General features: G+C 33.3%; 1 long non-coding RNA gene across 2 annotated transcripts; it reads left to right on the plus strand.

Annotated features, from left to right (window-relative positions):
* Positions 1–904: 904 nt before the first annotated feature.
* Positions 905–7786, plus strand: LOC111195401 (uncharacterized). 2 transcript variants are annotated; one of them, XR_007429276.1, is made up of 4 exons: positions 905–991; positions 5755–5953; positions 7158–7214; positions 7500–7786. It is a non-coding gene; the product is annotated as an uncharacterized LOC111195401 (long non-coding RNA). The 2 variants fall into 2 exon arrangements; XR_007429275.1 differs by lacking the exon at positions 905–991 and adding an exon at positions 3989–4165.
* Positions 7787–8079: the final 293 nt, after the last annotated feature.

The raw sequence follows: 8079 nt of genomic DNA on the forward strand, positions 1-8079 counted from the left end.
ATTACTGCTACAGTGTTGTATTGCTATTGTATCAGTCTACAGCATTTGTTTCTAAAATAAATGAATAATTAAATTACTCTGAGAACGTTCTCTTTTACAGTTCTGTACTTTTACTTTCAGTATAAATAAACTACTTAAGCAATAGCTTAAAGACACTTCAACTTCTACTCAAGTAATTTTTTTCAGAAGTCTCCTTTTCTAGTACTTGATGCATGTCTGGAAATATATGCTCAGTTTCTCTAGATTTTGCTATTTGATACTTTTGCTAATTGTTTCATTCTATAACATTGTCATTTAGAGCATTTATTTGCAGAAAATGAGAAATGGCTAAAAGCCTTAAAATAATGCAAAGAAAACAAGTTCATATTCATAAAGTTTTACGAGTTCAAAAATCAATATTTGGTGGAATAACCCTGGTTTTTAATCACAGTTTTCATGTATCTTGGCATCATGTTCTCCTCCACCAGTCTTACACACTGCTTTTGGATAACTTTATGCTGCTTTACTCCTGATGCAAAAATCCAAGCAGTTCAGTTTGGTGGTTTGATGGTTTGTGATCATCCATCTTCCTCTTGATTATATTCCAGAGGTTTTCAATTTGTAAAATTATGATTTTAGCGCTAAAATTAAGGGCAATAAGGATCAGATAAACAGTGAATTTACTGGGAATTAAAAAATGTTCTATCTGTGAAATTCCTGTCTAGCTCTTGCCACATCGTATATGATATACTGAGTGTATATCAGCTATTGTCTGAACATGCAGTTACTGTTGATCTCACAGAAACAGACTGAAACCTGCTCATATAAATGCAGCACTAATGCAGAGAGAGAGTCACGTGAGTAATCTTGAATCTTGATGTTGAGTAACAGGTTTTTGAAAATGATAAACGGGTAAACTTTCCTGAAGCTCAGTCAGTACTGAAAGAGAAAGGAGCTGAAGAGAGCGTAAGACTATATATTCATCTGGACACTAAATTTACCTGACTTAAAGGTAAGTAACTTCTCTTTCGGCACGTTTCCACATTTTCTCACGGTCATTAAGTCGTGACCCACTTTTATAGAACACAAACCAAACAAATTTATTTTTGAAAAATTGCCTTAAAAAAAAAACATTTAATACAGCTCTGGAAAAAATGAAGAGACCACTTCAGTTTCTGAATCAGTTTCTCTGATTTTGCTATTTATAGGTTTATGTTTGAGTAAAATGAACATTGTTGTTTTATTCTATAAACTACAGACAACATTTCTCCCAAATTCCAAATAAAAATATTGTAATTTAGAGCATTTATTTATATAAAATGAGAAATGGCTGAAATAACAATAAAAAAGATGCAGAGCTTTCAGACCTCAAATAATGAAAAGAAAATAAGTTCATATTCATAAATATGTTTTAAGAGTTCATAAATCAATATTTGGTGGAATAACTCTGGTTTTTAATCACAGTTTTCATGCATCTTGGCATCATGTTCTCCTCCACCAGTCTTACACACTGCTTTTGGATCACTTTATGCTGCTTTACTCCTGGTGCAACAATTTAAGCCGTTCAGTTTGGTGGTTTGATGGTTTGTGATCATCCATCTTCCTCTTGATTATATTCCAGAGGTTTTCAATTTGATAAAATCAAAGAGACTCATAATTATTGAGGGGTATCTTATTTTATTATTTCCAGAACTGTATTCAAGCAAAGTGAACTTAAGGGCATTTTTAATAAACTAAGGAGGACTATGCCAACCGAATGGATAAACGTTACTACAATACATTTAAATATCAAGACTGCATAAAAATAAAAAAATAAATAAGTAAGATAGTTGGGCATGTACGTTAGTTTTAAATTCTGGGTTAACAGTAGACTGTAGAGTTACTGTCAGATCATGCCAAGTGTTCAACCTGTTTCTCTGCTTTGACTCTATTAAAATAAGTTTTTTAAATATTATTCAATTATTTATAATTTTTTAAATATATATATTTATTTTTTACAAGCTGTCCAAGACCTGCCCAGAACGTTTCCACGACCCACTTTTGGGTTGCGACCCACCAGTTAAAAATCTCTATAAATAAGACTTTAATTTTATGCATGATGAAATAAAAGGAAATAAACAGCACAAATAGAAATACAAAGAAAGGATGAGGAAATTTGTATGTGGTAGATTTGTTACATCTTTTTTGTAACTTTTTTTGTAACTAATAAATCTTATATTGTTGGAAATTCTGTTAATGTCCCATTTAAATAGTGCAAGATTTGTAAGGAACCTTTCTCTTTCTCTTACATAACGGTATCAGGGAGCCAGTAGTTCATTAATACACTTTACTCAAATAAACTGAAGGAAATAAAGCTTTCAACAGCACTTAATACCAGTTATTACATCTACAGTACAGACTGAAAAATACTGTTTAGTGTTGGAAAGCTGAGGTAACTGATCACTTGTTTAATAAGCTATAAGAACTGAAGCAGATAAGAAAAAATAAAGGAAGGAGGATCTGATCTGAACATGACAGTAAGAATGAAACTGAAACTGAATCTGCTTTTCTCCCACAAGATGGCAGCCCACACCTCTTTATCTGTTCTCTGCACACATATTAACCCATTAGAGCCCAGATTTAAGGAGAACTCTGGTGCAAAATGGACTTTTGCTGTAGTAAAACACAATAAAAAGTTCTTACCTTTGATGAATAGCACACCTCCGTTCTCCCACAGCGTTCTGAGATCCAGAAATTTTGTGTTTTTTGCCCAGCACTTTTAAAAACTGTTGCTTTACAGCATAATTTGCCCAGATAAATCACTTTTTTACACGGTTTTCCAGGTTTAAAGTAGCTCCACACCTCTTTGGTAGAATCTGGAGAGCTCTGACATTTAAAACGAGGTGAGAATAATCTAAAAAGTGCAGAAAAAACTTATTAAAAACCACTGTTTACATCCTATAAATTAGGATTCATACCAGATATTTATTCAAATTCAAAATTAAATGAGATAAATTAACTGAGCAGCTTGTTCATGTTTTTTCTTATTGTGGGCATATGACTGTAAATATTTTAACATCTTCATAACATCATAACTATTATAGCTCTCCATTATTCATTATGTCCCCATCATCTACTCAAACTCATAATTTAGTACCTGTTTTACATTAGCTAAAATTCATTACATTACATTATCTCTCTGTACTGTTGTTTTGTTATGTTATTTTTTATTTGTTATATATATTTGTTGTAAAAAGAGCTATATGCATAAAATTTTTATTCAAATTTAATTTAAATTATGGTTATGCTGTATCTAAAATCATATAAATAAAGCATCTAAATGGTTAAATGGTTGGTAAAAATATGTAATGAATTAATGCAGATATTTATTAATCAGATGGAAAATTAACTCAAACTTTTGGGTTTCTGAGGCTGGTAACTGTTATTAACTTATCCTGTGCAACCAAAGGAAACTCTTGCTCTTCATCTTCTTTCCTGGGGCGGTCCTGATGAGTGCCAGTTCCATCATAATATTTTTTTATGGTCTTTGTGACTGAATTTGAGGATACTTTTAAAATTCTTTTTCTTAACTTAGTTGAGTATTTCTTTCCACAATATGAAAATTTAAGTAATTACCTCTTGATGAGTTCAGCACAGCTGTTAACTGAAAGCCCTGAATTCCAGGAGACTCTACCTTATAAAGCTGACTGAGAAAATCCAGCGAAGATGTGCAAAACTGTGCTACTATAGAATTTTTTTCATAATTTGGATGATTTTAGCATTAATCTACAATGCAGAACATTTTAAAATAAAAAACAAGGCCTTTCCTGGTACTTTATGTTAATATGTGCACACACATATATATATATATATATATTTGAAAACATGGCAGAAGTGTTTCTCTGTAAAGGATGCTGGAGTGATGATGTCTTGCTCTGCATTGTCTCAAGGCTATTTGAGGCTTTTATTTTGAAGAACAGAAGCCATCCCTCCACCCAGGCTGTGGCCTTCCTCTAACAGGAAGCTTTGTTGTGACAGTGGTGCTACATCTGTTCTTCACTGAGCATCATTATCTCTTTATTCCTCCTCTCCTCTGTAGGATAGTGTGTGTTATTTTGATTTAAAGGGTTTATATTTGTCAGATAATTGTATGAATATCAATTAGAACAAAGGGAAAGCTGCAGTTTTAATTCCTATTTTGCTTTGGGTAAGTTAATTTATGCTCTGATCCACAGTTATTGTGGTTTAGTCTCTGCAAATTGTTCTCAATATTCATATTTAGTGCTGAGTTCTGTGTGAGTTCTGTACTGTATGTTTATTATTCCCATTGTCATGGTTTATACAGCTCTGGAAAAAAATTGAAAATGAGAAATGGCAGAAGCAGATGCAGATGCAGATCTTTCAAATAATGCAAAGAAAACAAGTTCATATTCATAGAATTCAGAGTATAGAGTATAGAGTTCAGAAATCAATATTTAATATTTGGAATAACCTTGTTTTTTTTAATGACAGTTTTCATGCATCTTGGCATCATGTTCTCCTCCACCAGTCTTACACACTGCTTTTGGATAACTTTATGCTGCTTTACTCCTGGTGCAAAAATTCAAGCAGTTCAGTTTGGTTTGATGGCTTGTGATCGTCGATCTTCAAAGAAATCAAAAAAACGTGTAATTTTTAAATGCCCTTTTATATTTTTACAGAGCTGTATGTATCATGTTTGCACATTTAACAGTGGTGGATCTAGGATTTTACTGAGTCAATATTTATAGAGGGGCCAAGTGTTATTTAATCAGTCACACCATGTGCAAACACTGGAATCTTATTTTAAAACTTATTTTAATTTTGAGTTAATTTTGTGCCAAAAGGTTTACACAAAAATATAAAATACAAAATATCTATAAGAGTCAAAAGGAAAAATGTATGTTACAAATGTAAAAACATGAAACAAATTTGTCAAATATATATATATATATATATATATATATATATATATATATATATATATATATATATATATATATATATATGGTTACTTTATTCTTTTTTGCAGTTATTTGAAAATTATTCACATATGGATCATGGATCATGTTGCTTTTTGTGTTTTTTCTGTGTTTTTTGTGGATTTTGCTGCTTAAGTCTTTTACTTCTACAATCTCTATGTTATAATATCTTCTATATTTATTTATCTGCAATTTTAATTGTAGATTTTATATTTTTGTGCAAAACATTTAGCAAAAAATCTTCTTTACATTTATTTTTACTGTAGAAAATGAACAAAATAATCACAGACAGATCATTAAAGAAAATACAGCATTTTATTTTTTTACACAAATGCTGTCAACTATATACGTTTTAATTGCAACGGACTAGTGTTTGGAACCAGTCTTACACACTGCTTTTGGATAACTTTATGCTGCTTTACTCCTGGTGCAAAAATTCAAGCAGTTCAGTTTGGTGGTTTGATGGTTTGTGATCATCCATCTTCCTCTTGATTATATTCCAGAGGTTTTTAATTTGGTAAAATCAAAGAAACTCATCATTTTTAAGTGGTTGTATATTGAGCTACCCATACAGAAGTGTAGAGTGTAATGTGTAACTTTGAAACATGACAGACAGTTCAGCATGTAGGGAGTTGTAGAGGTTCCTAATGGAGTCCTGTGTGTGAGATCCATGCAGCTCCAAGTATGGTTAATTTGCATGTAATTATTACCAAATGTGTCATCTGGCATTACAAGAAATTGAATCCGCTATATGTCAAAATCCTGATGTATAACTCTACTTTTGTTTCTCTTTCAGGATTATAATCTTCATAAACTCTTCAGTAGAAGTTCTCAGGAATTTGATTGGCCACAGCTTTAATCACTTCGTCATCATGAACAGTGAAGGAGGCGGTCCTTATTCAGCAGCCGCCATCACTGAACAACCTGTTACTTCCTATCAAGCCTGTCCACAATGTTGGTGCCCCCCGGAGGCATGTGCACAGTGCTGTGTACACGTGAGTGTCTTTAATGTGACTGACGACAAATAATCTGCATCTCTTAATCAGGATGCAATCTTTAAGATATTGAATCTATTATTGATGACTCATGACTTCTATACAGCTTTTAGATGAGTGCAGTAGTTGCGATGCTCATTGCTATCTTACACCCTGCAAACAGTCTAGAGCTCTGTAAAAATTGAGAGAGCACTTTAGTTTCTGAATCAGTTTCTCTGATTTTGCTATTTATAGGTTTATGTTTGAGTAAAATGATCATTGTTGTTTTATTCTATAAACTACAAACAACATTTCTCCCAAATTCCAAATAAAAATATCGTCATTTAGAGCATTTATTTGCAGAAAATGAGAAATGACTGAAATAACAAGTTTAGAGTTTAGAAATCAATATTTGGTGGAATAACCCTGGTGTTTAATCACAGTTTGGCATGTTCTCCTCCACCAGTCTGCTTTTGGATAACTTTATATCACTCCCGCTGCAAAAATTCAATTTCAATTTGGTAAAATCAAAGAAACTCATCATTTTAAAGTGGTCTCTTATTTTTTTCCAGAGCTGTATTTTCATGCCCTCTGATTGTATTGTTTAAATAGCAACAGCACTTGCAGGTGAATATATCTACGCTTATGGGCGTGGTGGTCTGTAGGTGAGATGTGTTCGGGTAAATTTCTAGTGTATTTATATCTTGGAAACAGAAAACACAGGTGCTCCACTGACTGATTAGAACCCTGACAGCAGTCAACAGTCAGACGTTCATTGCTATCTTGGCAATGCACAAACCCAACTTTTACATCAACAATAAACAGAATAAAGAATAAAATAACATTTCTCGTCCCTTAAATAAGCTGCTGACGCACCTTTACTGTGTGAACAAGCAGATCAGTTTACTCTGCTTAGAATCGCAGAAGCACTACGCTTTTAAAATAGCAATCCCCTGGGTTCTCAAAGTGAGAGCGCACATGATTCTTAAAGGGAATGGCAAGTTACATTCTGATTGGTTTATTCCATGTTATGCCGAAAACACACCCATGATTACTTAAGTTCATGCGTTTTGAGCCACGTAAGGTGTACTTTTCTCGTCATTATGATAGCAAAGACACACCAACACTCCCTGAATCAGATTGCTAAAATAGAGGCCTTAGTCTTAAGCTTCTGGACACACCTCAATATGCCATTGTATAATTCGTATTTCTTTTTTTTTATTAGATTTTGTGTGGGTGTCTGGGTCCTTTCTGACCACACCACATCTCCTGCAGGTTAAAGGTAGGTGAATTATCATCTATATCAGGGGTCGGAAATTAAGTTTGGCCGTGGACACTACCGCTGCCCCAGCTAGTGAATTGGGATACATCGAGAAAAAAACGCACTTATAAGGAGATAGAGAGCTCAAGAACGGGCGGAAAAATGAGAGGGGAGGAATATAAACAAAAGCTCACCAGAGAAACATTTTATTATTACTATTGCCGACCCCTGATCTATACAGATACATTCATTCCAGCAGTTAAATCCATATATATAACTAAACTGTCAACATCACATTTTTTGCAGAGAAGTTGGAGCTTCCGGATGTTAACCTGGATTATGGGATGTCGAGCGGCACTTCTGTGGAAGCTAAAGTCTCAGGAATTCTAACAGACCTCCTCACTTCACTTCAGTGCATCAGCAACCAGTATTAAGAAGGGCAAGATATTGACACATGACTGTCACTGTGAAACAACCTGAATTAACTCCAACAAGGATGGAGTGTCTGTCATTTTCACAGAAATTGGTCCATCATTGTAACAGATCAGATGATCAAGATCTAAGATCTAAAAATACAAAAAATAAAAATGAAATATGCCTTAGATCAATAAGTGCCTTTTGGTCAATTTATTTTAAATAAAAAACAACAACAAATGTGCCAATTATTAAGGCTTTTAATGTGGATGTTATGCTTTTAAAAATACCAAGGATTCAGGATTCAAGGTAAAAGATCTAAATAGAAACACAGCAACTCAGCAACTTTGGAAAACCTTTTGGATGATATACTGGTAGTTGGTAGAAAAAGGGTTCTTCAAAGTGGTGAAAAAACACTGTTTTAACGAGTCAAATATACGTTTTCCCATCTTTTTTCTATATAGAACCTTTT

This window comes from Astyanax mexicanus, chromosome 24 (genome assembly GCF_023375975.1).
Source record: "Astyanax mexicanus isolate ESR-SI-001 chromosome 24, AstMex3_surface, whole genome shotgun sequence".
NCBI lineage: Eukaryota > Metazoa > Chordata > Actinopteri > Characiformes > Acestrorhamphidae > Astyanax > Astyanax mexicanus.